This window comes from Neopelma chrysocephalum, unplaced genomic scaffold (genome assembly GCF_003984885.1).
Source record: "Neopelma chrysocephalum unplaced genomic scaffold, ASM398488v2 Primary Assembly neopelma1_26, whole genome shotgun sequence".
In the NCBI taxonomy this organism is placed as follows: Eukaryota; Metazoa; Chordata; class Aves; order Passeriformes; family Pipridae; genus Neopelma; species Neopelma chrysocephalum.
Window position 1 is genome coordinate 27,073,212 of NW_020897695.1, and position 17,687 is coordinate 27,090,898.

Here is a 17,687-nt window from a genome sequence, read left to right on the forward strand (position 1 = left end):
AAATCACCAATCACCTTATCACTGCTGAACAATGTCAACTGTAAAAAACGCCAGCTGAAGGCAATTACACATGTGTTGAGAACCGATTATGATTACTCTCTGTGGTATTTGTGATGAGCTGGGGAATGTTCTGAAAATTTAATTTAATGACAATATGCTTGCTGTACAATCCATAATACCTCCTGAATCCAGCATGGGGCTATTAAAACTGATAGGAGCATATTATCACCGAACTGAAAAGCTGGGTTGGGATGGTTGCTGGATGTCTCTACAGGGAATGATAGGTAATTTCTCCACATATTTCTAACGGCTAAGGCAGACAGCTTCCAGTTCCAGCTGCACTCTGAAGGTGGTCCCTTCCCCTCCCTCCTCTCTCCCGGAGCTGAGTTAAGGAGTTTTACTGTAGCCGCTGCAGAGGGACGGGGAGGCGAGTGGAAGAGGAGTGTGAGGGACATTGCCTCAGGGACCCCAGGGCACAGCGCCGTTTCCCCTGGGCCATTTTCTTGACCTCATTAAACCCTTTCTCGGATTTTTTTTTTTTTTAACTTTCCTCTCGTTTTGACCCCCCCCTCTGCGGGGACTTCCCACAGCCATGCAGATTTAACAAGAGGAGGAGGAGACACAAGTACCCCTTACAAAATGAATCCCTCCAGGCTCCTGGAAGGGAGCAGCAACACCCCCCCGCGCCGTCCTGCGGGGTCGCCCGTTGCTAGGCAACAACCCCGCCAAAGGAGTGCTTAGCCCCAAATACCCCAAACGTGCGTATGCACATAACGAAGGTGAAATTGTAATAGTGCGGCTCTCCGGCCTGTCTGGCACGGCCCTTGCTTCCAACAGGTAGCCAGGCTGGAGGGCACACAGGCAGGAATCCCGCCGCCTCCTCTGGGCACCGCCAGCGCAGCGCTGCTCGCAGGGATGAGGAGGAAATCCAGGGCCCTGGGTGTCCGGGGTGGGGGCTGGTGTACAACGCTGTTGTTATTTATTGATCTGAATTGGTGCGATTCTAGATTAGCCTTACAATTCATTTCAGAAAGCTGACAATCTCCGCTGCCTGGGCGAAACACAAAGGTCTCCCGTTCTTCCAAGGCTCCGGCCGATAACGTTGCGCTGGGGAATTGTGCGAACTCTGTGGCTCCGGTGTATTGTCTTGCTCTCCTTTCAAGGGATGCATTATGAACTCAGGACCCTTCAAACAAAACACGTCATCTCCAGTGCTGAATCGAAAATCCCGTTTAACTTGAAACACGTAATGCCATTCACCTACATACAAGAAAAAATAGTTTTCAATGAATATACGCTAAAGAGATTTATTCATCTGCACTAATATTTCATATACAGTGTAATTTATATTTCATATACAGTGTAAATTTTTGTAAGCAGGTTGATTTTTTTCAGCAGATAAACCTATCGTGGTAATTTTTCCTTCATTGGATACAGGAATTTTATCGTGGATTTATTACTCTGAAAGCATTTATTTAAGTGGAATTCTGCAGCACACATGCTTTTTAAGCCTGGAAAACATATAGTTATCACATTGTCCCAGACTTATACGTTTATAAGAATGAGGCTTACCTGATTTTTTTTTATTATTTTATTTTTTTTTAAGTTACTTTTTCACACAGTGACAAGCATTCTGCCTCAATTGTCTTTTGCCTATGTCTACTGTACAGACACAAGGTTATCTGACCAGATCCATAAGGGAGAAGATACTGTAACCCACAAACTGTAGGACCTTTTTTCTTTTGGATACTTACCTATGTGTCTGAATAGAACAGGAATGTCAAACACAGGGCCAGAAAGTAAATAAATAAGGTTGATAAAAATGACATAAATCAGAAAAGTCAGAGCAAACAACTAGTAACATTTAAACAGCATACTTAAATTATTTGAGTCTATTTGGAAAAACAGTTTCTGTTGTTAAAAGAGGTTTTAACAGTAAAACTTACTTTTTAAAAAGCCAGTTCTGAAAAAGAAAAAAGGTATAAATAAAGGTGATGAAGAAAAGACCAAATCACAGGCAAAAAATATGCTAAGTAAGGGCTTACGAAACTCAAGTCATGCCAGCTTTTGGGTATACAAAAGCAAACTATCTACTAGACACTACAGGATTTTTTTGCAGTATGTACAAGATGATCATGTAACACAATATGGTGATTAATGTTATTATAGTAACAGTAGTAGTAACAATGTCAATATTAACAGCAATGACAGCAATAACAAAAAAAATGGTAAAACCAAAACAGAACCAAATGGAGCAAATTAACAAGGAGCCCAAGATTCAAACCAGCTGATTCTCCAAAGAACAGAAATGGTGCATCTTCGTTCTGGGTTAGTCTACAGCTAAGGAATCACTGATCTGTGTGCAGTCGGAATCTGAATTCCAGTTGGAAGCAGACACTTCAGGGCATCTCTGCTTTTTGCTTCGGGAATACAGAATTCACATCACATGTGTCTGGCACTGGCAAGGAAAGCTTTCCTTTTACATGTAGTATAAAGGCAGCATGCAAGCTGATTTGTGACATTCCTCTTCGTATCTCATTGTGAAGAGAAAGCCAAGAAATCAAGAAAAAACCCTCAAGTCTCCTATTAATTATGTTATTAATTAAATTTATATTGATACTGGCATGTTTCTTGTATGAAGGGAACAATATTCTACAGATAAGGGAGATACAGCACAGTGGCATAGCTCCAAACTTTTTTCCAGTTACCAGATCACTGTCTGATTTACATTACATATAAAGAACTGCATCCCAGCATCATCTAGATTTTTTCTTAATCAGAGTGGCAGTTTTTTGTGTGTTTGTGGTTTGGGTTTTTTCCTTCTTATTTTTTTTTGTACTCTTTCATATTTTTTTTTCTTTCCTAGGAAAACTGTTGAAAGTCCATAAGGAAATATCTCCATCCACCTTACACATACTGTGTATACATACATTTACTATAAACACAAATGGGCACATAAAAACTATAAAATCACGCTAAGAAAGAACTAAAAAATTGCTCTTTTGCCCCAAATCTGTCATTCAGGACAACTGAAATTTCTCCTTAAGTTGAATGAAGCATCAGCTGAGCAAAGTTGCCATGACAGAGATCAAGCAAAATGTTATTAGGTAAATACCCAACACAGTGAAGGGCTTTATTGATTTTTCAGCAAAATGAAGTTACTGTACTTATTTTAAAGATCAATTTTATCACCTGAGCTTAGGTATGCTGGACTTAAAACAAAGAAAGAAAGAGGGCAATCCTTTATAACCTCCTCTGTGACCCTAAACAGCCAGAAAACCAAAAGGCCAGCTTATTATTTTAGCTGAATTACATTTCTTTTTTCTTTCTTTTGTTCTTAAATATAATTATCTGCCAAAAAAATATGCTATCTGATTACAAATTGTGCTATTTTTATTGCCCAAGGCAGTTGTTAATTTTTGCCATAGATCAGACAGGATAGAGCCCTAAAGAACCAAGACCTTCTTAATTGCATGGTGTACCACTAGCTGTTGCCGCATGTCAGAGGAGTTATTGCACCTTGTAGATAATGCCCTTTTCCCCTGCAAGCCATGAAATAGGTTCTCCCTACATCGATGTATTAATTAGATTTCAAGAGTGTTTCAAAAATTATAGCTGAAGCTGCAGTTCAAATATTTCAAAAGTTATTATAAAGATTTCCTGTTGTGGGTTTTTTACTTGTTTGTTTGTTTGTTTTGGGGTTTTTTTCTCTAATTGAAACAGGGGAGGAAATGATCTCGAACACTTTCTCTTTCTTTTTTTTTTTTACAGATAAGGAAGAAGCCCAACCTGTAAACTTTGTCACATTTAAAGAATATACAAGTTTATAAGTTTTGATAGAATTCCAGGTTAACTTTGTCAATTCTGATGCTGTAAAAAGTGAATGAATTAAGACGACCTGTAGAAATCTCAGGAAACATTTGAAATTTTTTCAACTGGCTGTATATCAAACATACAGTGAAAAAAGGAAATAGAAGGAAAGTAGAAAAGAAGGGCAAGAGGCGAAATGGTTTGTGTCCATTTAAGAAAAAATCAATAATAGCATAAAATTGATTTAGTGCTTGTCATAAAACATAAGTAAGTGCTGGAAAATAGAGAAAATTGAGTCTCAATTTAATCTGCACAAAAGCTACACTGTACTGATGAAGTGATCTGAGGAGAGAGCTACATAAAACCTAAAGACAGATACTTAATTGTCATATTAAAGACTCTCTTTTCTGCCTGCTGGAGTCAAGGGGTAGGACCCATTAATCATGTGGATAAGGGGCATTGAAATCAAATCTCAATTAAAATCTGTTCAATAATGTCTCTAATATGTTTTTCAAGCATTAATTTTTTCTCATCGATTCTACACCCCATAAATCAGATATGTTGCAGTGCATGTAATAGTTTATGGAGGAGAGGATTATGGTTTTATGAAGTTAATGCAGCAGAACCATTTAATTTACTCAGGCTAAAGTTTTATGTCTGTTGATAATTTCTATTGTTTTCTATGGGTGAAAATTCTTTGGAATATAAACCTAAACCAATTTTTTCTATTTTCATTTTTGTGTGTGTGTGCGCAAACATTCACAAAGTATCTGTGTATGCTTATGACCTGACTTATATGGCCCTGCTGGCAAAGATTATTATTGAAGAAGATATATTCTTTTTATTTAAGACTGTGGTTTTGAAGAGTGAAGGTAAAAATCTCTCAGCAAAAAAAGACAACCATTTTTTGTACTATTACACTACGCAGTGTCTGGTGAAACACAAGCAATAGCAGGGATACTGGCAACTCAGCTTCTGGCTTTTGTGTGAATCTAAGAGACTATGATCATGAGAAGTTTTGCATGAGATGTAAAATTAGTTTGCAACCAGTCTAGGATGGAAAAGGTCTTAGTCTTTCCACATTTGAAAAAGTGTTAAACCTTGCAAAAATCTCTTTCTGGAAACTATATTATTCACCTACATTTCCTGACGGGTACAATTGGTTATATTCTGCTTCATTTTCCATCATAAGCTGATAGAGCTTTAAAATAGCTTGGAAGGGAAACAGGGATAAAAAAATCTCACCAGTGATCAGTGATGGGATGGTGTGCTAAAATTTGTGGAAACCAGTATTAATGGGAACCCTCAATCTGCTACACCAGATGTTGGCTACAATGTACCACACCCAAAATGTTTCTATCCCAATGCCGGCCTCATGAGGAACATGAGGAGCTCGAAGCTTTGGTCCACTCCCAAAGATTTTACATCACTGGCATATGTGAAACCTCATGGGACTGGAGTGCCCTGTTGGACGGTTACAGGCTCTTCAGGATGAATGGGCAGGGTAAAAGAGGCACCGGGGTGGCACCGTGTGTAACAGAAGAGTTAGAATGTATGGAGCTCACAGTTGGCAATGGCACAGCTGAGAGCCTCTGCATAAGAATCAAGGGGCAAACAAATAATGTGGATGTCATTGTGGGAGTTTACTGTAGACCTCCCAGCCAGGAGAATGATGCCAACAAATTATCCTTTGAAGGACTAAGGGACACTTGCAGGTCAACTGTCCTTGTCCTTATGGGGGACTTCAACTTGCCAGAAATTCACTGGAAGCACCACATATCTGGTTCAGCCTGGGTCAGAACATTCCTAAGAAACCTGGATCACACCTTTATGGAATAGATCCTAAGGGAGGCAACTGGGAAAGATGCCCTCCTTGATCTGCTGCTTGTCAACAGAGTGGATCTTGTGAGCCAAGAGGAGATTGGCAGCTGTCTTGGCCACAGAGACCATGAGGTGATCGAGTTTAAAATCTCTGTTGATAGGAGAAATAGTGTCAGTAAAATGTCACCTCCAGGCATGAGGAGAGTAGAATTCAGGCTGCTCAGGGAATTAGTAAGTAAGGTTCCCTGGGATAATGTTTATGCAGGTGCTGGTGTCCATCAGTGCTGGTCGCTTTTTAAACATCACCTCCTAAGACCACAGAAGCAGCAATTCTCAAAATGTCAGAAGTCAAGCAGGTGAGGCAGAAGGTCAGCTTGGCTAAGCAGGGATCTTCTCTTGGATATAAGGCAAAAAAAGGTGTATGCCTAGTGGAAACAAGGCCAAGTGACATGGGAAGAATACAGAGATGCTGTTTGCTGCTGTAGGGAGAAAATTTGTGTGGCCAAAGATCAACTGGAATAGAAGCTGGCCAGAAATGTTGTGGACGATAAACTGAATCCTTTCAAATATATTACTAGCACTAGGCAGTATTGAAATATCATTGTCCCATTACAGGATGAGGATGGTCACCTCACAAACAAGGATAGAGACAAGGCAGAGGTGTTTAATGCTTTCTTTGCTTCTGTCTTCAACATGGAAGATGGACCAAGGGGGTTTCAGTGCCCTGAGCTGGAGGACCATGACTGTGAGAATGATCAACTCCCAGCTCGACCCCAGAATTGTGCAGGATCTGCTGCTCCAGCTGGATCCCTACCAATCTCTGGAGCCTGATGGGATTCATCCAAGAATCCTCAAAGAGCTTGCTGTCGTCATCCCAAAGCCTCTCTCGATGATTTTTGAGTGGTCTTGGGAAGGAGGGACCACGGAGAGGTCCCAGCTGACTGGAAGCTGGTGAATGTTGTCCTGATTTTTCAAGAAGAGCAAGAAGACGGACCCCAGAAAGTCCAAGGTTGTCAATCTCACTTCAGTGCCTGGTAAAGTTATGGAGAAGATTATTCTGGGAGGTATTGAAAAAGACCTGAAAGACAACCCAGTCATTGGTCACAGCCAGCACGGCTTCATGAGAGGAAAGTCCTGCTTATCAAACCTGATTTCCTTCTATGACGAGGTAACCCACATAGTTGATTGAGGGAAATCCAGTTGATGTGATCTTTTTGGATTTTAGTAAAGCTTTCAACACTGTCTCTCACAGGATTCTTCTGGACAAAATGTCCAGCACATAGCTGAACATCATGTGGTCGGTGAGTAGTTGGCTCACGGGTTGGGCACAGAGGGTAGTTGTGAATGGGGTAACATCAGACTGGAGCCCTGTCAACAGGGCTCCATCTTAGGCCGTGTACTGTTCAACATCTTCATAAATGACTTGGATGCAGGACTGGAAGGGATGCTAAGCAAGTTTGCAGATGACACAAAACTCGGAGGAGCTGTTGACTCCCTCAAAGGCAGGGAGGCCCTGCAGAGAGATCTCAACAAATGAGAGGTCTGAGCAATCACCAACCAAATGAAGTTCAACAAGGGAAAGTGCCGGATTCTGCACCTGAGATGGGGCAACCCTGGATGTTCATGCAGACTGGGGAATGAGATGCTGGAAAGCAGTGCCATGGAAAGGGACCTGGGAGTCCTAGTCAACGGCAAGTTGAATATGAGTCGGCAGTGCCCTGGCAGCCAGGAGGGCCAACCATGTCCTAGGTACATGTTGTGACTCTTGGTGGTAGTCCTGTGCAGTGTCAGGAGCTGGACTCAGTGACTCTTGTGTGTCCCTTCCAATTCAGCATATTCTGTAATTCTGTGATAAGTTCTTGTGTGAGTGTTGGTGTATATTCTTTCAAAGCTGACAAATTCTACCTAAGAGTCAGCTGCCTTTTGCTGGTTGAGTGAATATTGCTTCATGACCAAATCTACTCTAACTTAAACAGAAATCAAAACTTATTTGCAGTATTTAGGCCACAATTCATAACCACTCTTTGAGACTGCTGGACATGCAAGTAACCCAATACATTTTCATCTTAAAGAAATATGAGCTGCAACTTCCCATTATATTTTTTAAATAGTCTTGGTGAGTACCTTATTCCAGCAAACTGAGGCTGGCTGAGCGGTGCACAAGAGCTATGACAGCTAAATTCCTGACATCTTGAGGTTGGTTTTGCTGAACGTACTCTCAGAACTAGTGAAGACTAGGGCCATTGGTGAGAAGTAATAGGTGTCACTTGGGAGCATCCCTTGGCTGTACCAGGACTTTGCTTGCCTTAGCAGGGACAGTGAGAGGGACATTTACCTCACCATCACAGTCCTAAATTCCTTTTCTCATACTAACAAATCCTCTTGCTGAACAACTGGGCTCAAAACTGCTGATGAAACAAACATCAGGAAAATGTTCATAATTTTTTAAGACATCATCATATTTAGTATATTTATAACTTCTTCAATTTTACGTTTTCCTTTTTAAGCACTCATTTAACTGTGAACAGTGGGCTAATGATGACTGTGTCATGTACTTAATCCCACTCATCGCAAGTCCCAATTGTGAACTGCTATGTAATCAGTGGCAAAATATCCTGTGAGTTTCAGTGAGTTTTGGCTCAAGACTATCAGCTCAGAAAAGTGAAACAGTTTGATGAAGATTTGGTACAAGGCACAATTCACATTAAGACAAAAGTAGCATTAAACTACGTGCCTCCAACATTCTGAGTCAGGACTTTGAATCACTTAGTAAGTCACCACAAAAACAGCTATTAGCTATGCCCCCACTCTAGGAAAAACCCTCAAGGCCATACAGCAGGTGAAAATCAGCAAGGCAGCTGGGGTTGATGGAATTCCACCTGAAGTCTGGAAACACGGGGGCCTTACACTCCATGCTAAATTTCATAAGCTTGTGGTGCGCTGTTGGGAACTAGGTGAACTACCTTCAGACCTTCGTGATGCAGTCATCATCACCTTGTATAAGAAGAAAGGTACTAAATCAGACTGCTCAAATTACTGTGGTATTACTCTGCTCTCCATTGCTGGCAAAATCCTGGCAAGAATACTCCTGAACAGACTAATACCCGCTATAGCAGAAGAAATTCTACCTGAAAGTCAGTGTGGTTTCAGAGCCAACAGGAGCACCATAGACATGATATTTGTTCTCAGACAACTGCAAGAGAAGTGTAGGGAACAGAACAAAGGTCTCTATGTAACCTTTGTCGACCTCACCAAGGCTTTCGACACTGTGAGCAGAAAAGGTCTTTGGCAGATTTTGGAACGTTTAGGTTGTCCCCCCAAGTTCCTTAAAATGATCATCTCACTCCATGAGGATCAGCACGGCCAAGTCAGATATGGCAACACACTTTCTGAGCCCTTTCTAATAAAGAATGGTGTGAAACAAGGCTGCGTTCTCGCTCCTACCCTATTCACAGTCTTCTTTAGCATGATGCTCCAAAGGGCCACGGCAGACCTCGATGATCAGGACAGTATCTACATTCGATATCGTACTGATGGAAGCCTATTCAACCTAAGGCGACTGAAGGTCCACCCCAAGACCCTAAACCATCTTGTCCAGGAGCTGCTTTACGCTGATGACGCCGCCCTTGTCGCCCACACAGAAGCAGCCCTGCAGCATTTAACATCCTGCTTTGCAGATGCTGCTGAGCTCTTTGGGCTGGAAGTCAGCTTAAAGAAGACTGAAGTTCTCCATCAACCTGCACCTCAGGAAGTTCCCTACCTTTCCCACATCACCATCGGCCAATCAGAGCTCAAATCAGTCCAACAGTTTAATTACCTAGACAGCCTCATCTCCTCGGATGGTAAGATTGACGGGGAGATAGACAACAGGTTAGCAAAGGCATATAGTGCTTTTGGAAAACTCCATAAAAGAGTATGGCATAATAAACACTTGAAGTATCAAGATCAGTGTTTACAGAGCCATAGTGCTGTCTACTCTCTTATATGGTTCCGAATCATGGGTCATCTACCGCCACCACCTGCGTCTCCTAGAACGCTTCCATCAACGCTGCCTCCGTACAATCCTTAACATCCACTGGTCAGATTATGTGACCAATACATCTGTTCTTGAACAGGCAGCAATCACAAGTATTGAGGCCATGCTACTGAGAACGCAGCTGCGATGGGCAGGGCACGTCTCCAGGATGAAGGACCACCGCCTCCCTAAGATCCGGCTTTATGGTGAACTTGCCACCGGCTGCCACAAGAGAGGAGCCCCGAAGAAAAGATACAAGGACTCCCTGAAGCAACAACTCAGCCTCGGGCATATTGATCACCATAACTGGTCCACTCTAGCCTCTAATCAGGAGGCCTGGAGACAGACCATTTATAACGCTGCTGATGCTTTTGAGAAAGCACGCAGGATCACTCTTGAGGAGAAAAGACAACGCAGAAAGAATCGAGCCTTGCAGAATATACCATCTAAGGAGTCTTTCTGCTGTGTCTTTTGCAACCGGACTTGCCTTTCTCGTATTGGCCTTTTTAGCCACCAACGTGCTTGCAAGAAACGTGGGTAGAGCCCTTCCCAAATCTTCGTTCGCGAAACCTAGCCATGATGATGATGATCATATGGCCCAAAATAGACATGGAATAGCATTTTAGTAACATTAATGTCTCCTGATGCCTCTTCTCATCCTAAACCATTCCTACACCAGAAGCTGTATTGAGATACAAAGGGTAATGCATTTTTTAAAAATTAAAACATAGTTTGATTTTTATAAAAATGTATGTCTTCACTGTTTATAGTGTGGTTAAACAAACAAAGGAAACATACTAATGCTGAAAGGCAAAGTAAAAAATAATGAGACAGAAAATTAAATTGCAAACGTGCCACTCCATTCTATCCTAATATTACATTCTCTTGTAGAAATACATGGGAAAAAAACTGCTCCTAAATTGCACAGTATTTAGACAGAGTTTTACTGCAGAAGACTGTACATAAGAAGACTTCAATATTGCTACTGTTAAATAATTTTCTAATTATTTTTGCCAAATCACTATATTAAACAAAAAAAGGACATGGAATACTATTTTGTGCTATAGCTGAAAGTTTTGCTGGCATAGCTGTGTCAGAAAAGAGACAAATGAATCCGAACACCATTCTGCTAAGGGAAATTCCTTTGGTTGGTACTATTTATGTGACTCCTTCAAGTTTTCATAATGTGATTCTGTAGTGGTTTGAACCAGGTTTTCCCCTTGAAGCTAAAAGTGGTAACCCCCGAGGGGGTGGTGACCCTTGGGGTTTGACCCAATCAGTGCTCCTGCAAAATATAAACATATCTCTAGACCGGAAAAGAAGAAGTTGTACTTGTTGTTAGAAGAAGAGGTGGCCATGTTCTGAGGCCACGAGGAAGGGGCTCAGAGCCCCTTGGGGCTCCGCCCCCCCCCCCCCTCCCCAGCCCCTTGGCTGGGGTCATAGAAACTCAGAAACAGTGTCAGACTGGACTGAGGTCTGTGACTTGAGAAGCTGAAGGAGTTTTCTCCACCGTGAGTGGGCAGACGGAGCAACGGCGGAGACAGCAGCGTACCAGAGCAGTGGCAGAAGGCCAAGCAGATAAGAAGCAAGCAGCAGAGCAGGCATTGCAGCTAAACAGAAAAAGACATGGAGATCTCTGATGGAGAGAGACAGAGAGAGAGTTTGGGTAAGAACTGGACAACCAAAACTCCCCAAACTCCCTGGAGACTCCTCTGAGAGAGAGGAAGATGGGGGCTCTTACTTGAAAGAGTCTTGGAGTGTAGTATGCACTGCAGAGAGGAGCTTGAGAAGCTCAGACTGTCCTGAGAGCTGAGCCAGGACAGCCAAAGGAATGTGTGTGTGGGGTGACCTTTGCCCCCCCCACTGCTGCTAAGCTTCAGAGGAGCTAGCAGCCATCTTGAGGCAGAGCACAGAAGCTCTGCAAAAGGGGCTTGGATCCCCCTGAGGATACCAGACCGTCACGAAGGCTTCTGCACTTCGTTGATATGATCGTGGTGGAGCAACCTTTGTCTGGGGTAACGCAGCCCACGGAAAGACCCTTCGTTTGTGTCGAGGGGCCGAGAGAGACTTGGAGACTCCCTCGTGTGTATTGGCAAAAGTCCAACGACTGATGCTTCATGAAAGACACAGAGAGCCTACTGCCCTAGAGAGACCTGCTGTTCAGAGACTGGAAGGGGTCTTTTCTTCTTCTTCCCTCCTGGACTTTTATTTGGAAGGGAGAAGAGATTTGGCCCATTGTAAATATTATATTGTCATAGTAGAGATAGAGTTAAGATTGTATGTAATGTATTATACTATTTATTTATGTGTACAGTCACTGTAATATAATTCCCTTCCCCCCATATTAAGTCTTGTGTTTTTGTCTGGAAAACCCATCTCAGACTGGGTTGAGATGTGGGAGGGGGGGTTAAGAATCAGGAATTGGATTTTGAGGCTGTTCAAACCATGACAGATTCCTACAGGTTAGCTTTACAGACAAATACATTTTCGCGTAGACACAGCTATATTTTAAAAAAATTACGTTTTACAGACAATGTACTTTGGGGTTTCCTGCTTTTAATTTGTTGAGTTTTGAATGTGCTCTGTGTATGCAGGTTGTATAAGGATATATTTTAACTGTGTACGAAATTAACCTATGGAACTCATTGCTACAAAATGACAATGAATTGGAAAAGCTAAGAAGAAGACTGTAGATTTATCTCAATCGTAAAAAGCTTCCACAGTTGCATCAGATAGGGTAAAACATTTTTAAAGGGGATATAAACCCTCATGCTTCAGGTCACAAACAACAGAGAAGATTTAGAAATACACCTACAGCCTATGAGCAGATTATTCTGCTAAGGTGTGACATACCTATTCTTGAGAAGACTGATGCTGGCTGTGCTTGGGATACTATCTCTTTTGTGCACCACAGTCCTATGGTCTATCTGTATGGAGGCTTGAAATTTTTAGTTACCCTCACAGTGCAGGCAATTTCTCAAGTTTTTTGCCTGCCAAAATTTTCTGACTAATCCTTCTAGTGGTTAATCCACTAGAAGACATCTTTTCCAAGCTGACACCCCGGTTTATCAGCTTTCATTTGCTCTCTGCAGCTTACTGGGAAAGCTTCTTCTTGAAACTTGGGCTGGACTGCTAGTGTGATGAAAATGGTACTGCTGGTCTGCAGGCCACAGTTCTCCTGGGCGTAAAAAGTCTCTTTGCCAACTGCCTCGGTGCTGCTTTTAACATTGGCTGCATGTAGAAATAAGAAGTAAAAAAATATTTTAAAGTATAGAAGAAAACCCCATGTTAGAATTACAAGATGGACAAAAGAAAGCTATATTATATATTAATATATCTTAGTATTATATCTTAATTCAATTTTAAGAGATTCTGTTTCCTCCAGCTAAAAGGCTGTGAGGAATCCTACACAGTTGGGAAGATTAGCATAGGCTGGATCACAGCTCAGGGTTCAGGATGTTCTCAATTACTCTCTGAATATACATTCAGGTCCATAACTTTGCCCTGGTAATTTCCAGCAGTTCTAAAACTCAATCCTTAATTAAGATGTCAAACTTTAGCACTTTTCTCATATACTAAGGATTAGTGACTGTCCCTTGCTAATTATAGAAATATTGATGTCCCTGGGGCATAGCTATGTGAAGCTGTCTCTTTCTAGACAGTAAAAAAAAATTAGTAACGAATACTACACTGCATTGTTTATCCCTTCTTTCAAATGGCAGGGAGGGATCAAACCTTAGTATCTAGCTCTTTATAAATTAAAAATATAGCCCCTGCCAACACATAAGTGGATTCTATCTAATATACTAAAGACCACAATGGTTGTAGAACATTTCTGATTGTTCACTGAAATTATAATCACAGAGTTTGAGAAAGTAGACTTGGGATAAGTGATTCCTAATCTGGTTTTGACAGACACTATGACAACAGGATAGCTTTTTCTATTATCACATTACAGAGTTCCAGAGACCACATTACATATTATTAAAAAGAAACAATAGTTTCTATGTTGATACAAATAATATACCAAAAATTGATAGTTCCTGTAGTTCGTGTTTGACTATTTCTTCTTATACCTCAGACCTTTTATCTTTCTTGCATTTGACATTTTCGAGAGGAAACAGAAGATTTGTTGAAAATAGGCAGCATCTTGTGAGAAGTGAGGAAGGGTGTTGTTTAAGGTGTACAAGCCAGTGGGATCAGGTATGTGGCTGGAAGAAGGTGGCTGAGGCAGAAGTGCTCATGGACAAAGATGAGGAGAGAGCTACACCAAGCATATGTTAATCAAGCTGAAAATAGAGAGGAAAAAAAGTAACTAAATCTTATATCATACCAATCTTACTTCTCTGTCCCAACAATGACCTCAGGACTTCTCATCTGTGGTGGCTCATATGGTTGTTCTATGATCTCACCTCTATGCCTGGGAAGATCATGGAATAGATCCTCCTAGAAGCTGTGTTACGTCACATGGAGGGCAGGGAGGCGGTTTGGGACAGCCAGCATGGCTTCAGCAGGGGAAAGTCTTCCCTGATCAGCCTAGTGGCCCTCTATGATGGAGTGACTACATCAGTGGACAAGGGAAGAGGTCATTCATCTGGACTTCTGTAAGGCCTTTGACACAGTCCCCCACAACACCCTTCTCTCTAAATTGGAGAGAGATGGATTTGATGAGTGGACTGTTTGGTGGATAAGGAATTGGTTGGAAAGTAGCATCCAGAGGGTAGCGGTCAATAGCTCAGAATCCCAATCGACATCAGTGACAAGTGCTGTCCTTCAGGGGTCCATATTGAGACCAGTGCTATTTAATATCTTTATTAATGACATAACAGACAAAGGGATTGAGTGCAGATGACACCACGCTGAGTGGTGTCGTTGCCACACCTGAAGGATGGGATACCATCCAGAGGGACCTGGACAAACTTGACAAGTGGGCCCAGGGGAACTTCATGAGGTTCAATTAAGCCAAGTGCAAGGTACTGCACCTGGGTTGGGGCAACCCCCAGTATCAATACAGGCTAGGGGATGAACAGATTGAGAGCAGCCCTGCTGAGAAGGACTTGGGGGTGCTGGTGGGTTAGAGGCTGGACATGACCCAGCAATATGCACTTGCAGCCCAGAAAGTAAATCGTATCCTGGGCTGCATCAAAAGCAGTGTGGCCAGTGGGTTGAGGGAGGTGATTCTGCCCCTCTGCTCTGCTCTGGTGAGACCCCACCTGGAGTGCTGCATCCAGCTCTGGGGTCCCCAGCACAGGAAGGATATAGAGGTGTTTGAGTGAGTCCAGAGAAGAACCACCAAGCTGATAAGAGAGATGGAGCACCTCTCCTATGAGGAAAGGTTCAGCCTGGAGAAAAGAAGGCTTCGAGGTGACCTAATTGCAGCCTTCCAGTACCTGAAGGGAGCCTGAAAGATGGAGAGAGACTATTTGTAAGAGCATGTAGTAACAGGACAAGGGGGAATGGTTTCAAAATGAGAGTAAGTTTAGGTCAGATATTACGATATTTGGATATAAGGAAGAAAGTCTTTACTGTGAGGGTGGTGAGGTGGAACAGGTGGAATCACTCTCTGTGGAGGTATTTAGGAAGAGACTGGATGCAACACTTAGTGCCATGGTCTAGTTGGCAGCGTGGTGTTGAGTCTCAGTGATTTCAGAGGTCTCTTCCAACCAACTTGGTTCTGTGATTCTGTGTGATTCAGTGAACAGGTTGCCCAGAGCAGTTGTGGGTTCCCCACTCCTGGAAGTGTTCAAGGCCAGGTTGGATGGGACTTTGAGCAGCCTGGCCTAGTGGCAGGGTTGTTGGAATGAGGTGATCTTTAAGGTCCCTTCCAATCAAACCATTCTGTGATTCTATGATTGATTCTATGATTCTATTCCCTCCTTCCCAGGCAGCATTGCATATGTGGTAGGAGCTCAGTCTAAGCTGTCCTGATAATAAGAGGTGAAAGCAGAGTGGTCTGAAGGGGTTTTTAGCAGGCACAATCTTAAATATTCTATCTACTCTCCCATCAGCCCATCTCCTTCCCCCTTCTCTAAACAGGAATTCCTTCAGCACCCTGCCCAGCTGTCTACCCGGAGATTCTCTGATGACAAATCTTAGGATGTAATGCCTTGCTCCAGTTTAAATCTCCAGTCCCCTTTAAGTGAAAGGGAGAGATTAGAGAACTGTAGGTCACAGTAACTGAATTGGACAGGCAGGATAGTGCTACAGGTGCTTTCCAACAGCAGGCCACTATATCTGCTTTACTAAGGTCTGAGAAGGCTCGAAGACTTAGCAAAGGTTATCTGATGGTAACATTGGCAATGCTAAGAGTAGCACTCCTGTGCCCAAAATGGACGTGTCAGCCACTGGCCACCTCACTTTCTTTTCATGGCAAAAAGCAGCTTAACTACCAAGTCATAGTTCTGTTCTTACTGAGTCCTAACTTTTATATGCTCTTGTAATTTGTGCTGCCTCTTTTCATGATTCCCAACCAGGGAAATATTTAAACTGAGTAATACACAGAAAGAGGGAATGAGGAGAAAGGTCTTTAAAAAGTACATGCTATCTATTGCTTTATTCCAAAAGCAAGACATTTGCTTTTTGGAAACATCACTATAAAATACTATGAGAGAAGGAGCTCTTTGATGGTGACAGAAAAAAGGGGGGACTGTACTACGCCAGAGATGTCAATTTCTTTTTTATTCATAGTTAATAAAGATTATGAACTTAAAATTTATTGGAATTAGAACAGTCCTAGAATTAGTAAATGGAGTGATACTTTCTATCCCTAATGGACTTCCAGCTTTCCACTACAGAGATGTCACACTTTCTCTGTCTGAACCTGAGATCTTCCATTTTCTTCGATGATCTGTACAGCTGGAATATTTAAACATGTCAGAATTAAGCACTCTTTCTATCAGTGTGAGAGAGATTCCCCACAAAACATACATGCAACACTGCTTGATGCTAACTGTCAAAATGGAGCATCCTTTTCAAGTATAAACACCCTAGCTCAACCTGTGAACCCAGGCAGAAAGATTCACTAGTCTGGGTTTTTGAAACAAGCACCCCTACATGCTGTGACAAAAAAAAAAAAAAAAGTGAGTATGCTCCCCTTTCTGCTTCCCTTCAACAAAATCTCACTTGCATTCACTGCAATAAAACCAATCACAATGGAATCATTTCATATGTGTGTGACTCTCAAATATAGTTCCCTAAGCCACTGTTCCAAATTAACAGCAGTTAAGCACCAATTGGTAGAGACTTAAAATAAATCGTTACCCAGTGGACTCCTCCATAGTCACCACACATTGCTCAGAAGGTGCAGAGAGTTCCATGGGAGCTGTGGCAGAGTTTATGCATTTGATTGTGTTTAGGTTATGAAGAAATACCCATTTTGTGCATAATGATCTCTTTTACAACAGCTTCTCAGTACCAGCATATTGCATTATCAAACATAGGCTTCCTTTAACCTGACTCTTAACAACTTTTGATGAACATATTGTTTAAGAATTTTTGCAATAAGTCACTCACAGAAGCCTTAATTAAATGCAAACTGATTCCTTCAAATCTTTCCTTTGACAATGCAGGCATGAATGGAACAGAGTTGAGAGCTCACACAGCTCTAGTTTTCATGCAAAAGACTCAAGTCCCATAAGTGAGCCAATTACAAATTATAGTGTAGGTGAACTCATTCTTTTCCATTCACTGGAGCTGATTCTGCGTCATTAATGCTGGTATCTTTAAAGAAAGAAAAGACTTTTCATATCTCATTAACATTACAGAAGAGAAATGAAATGAATTCTATGATAGACGAGAGCTACTTGCATGGAACTAGTTCAGTTGCCTACATTTTAATACGCCTTTACAGAAAGCCAGAGCCATATCCACTACCAAAAGTCTCACTAATCCTCTGTCTTGCACTGACCTCATTGGCACGGACTTGTTGTTGGCTGAGGTTCCACCACTGTTAGGCTTAAATCAGCTAGTGTGAAATTTTAGCTGAGTGTTAACTGTGCCAAAAGCCATCTTTAGAGCTCTCAACCTTTCACTTCCCAAATGC

At 42.0% G+C, this 17,687-nt stretch overlaps 1 long non-coding RNA gene across 1 annotated transcript; it reads left to right on the forward strand.

Moving 5' to 3' along the window:
• The first annotated feature begins 750 nt into the window (after positions 1-750).
• Positions 751-3,102, forward strand: LOC113964205. Its single transcript, XR_003533096.1, has 3 exons — positions 751-837; positions 1,031-1,137; positions 2,867-3,102. It is a non-coding gene; the product is annotated as an uncharacterized LOC113964205 (long non-coding RNA).
• Positions 3,103-17,687: the final 14,585 nt, after the last annotated feature.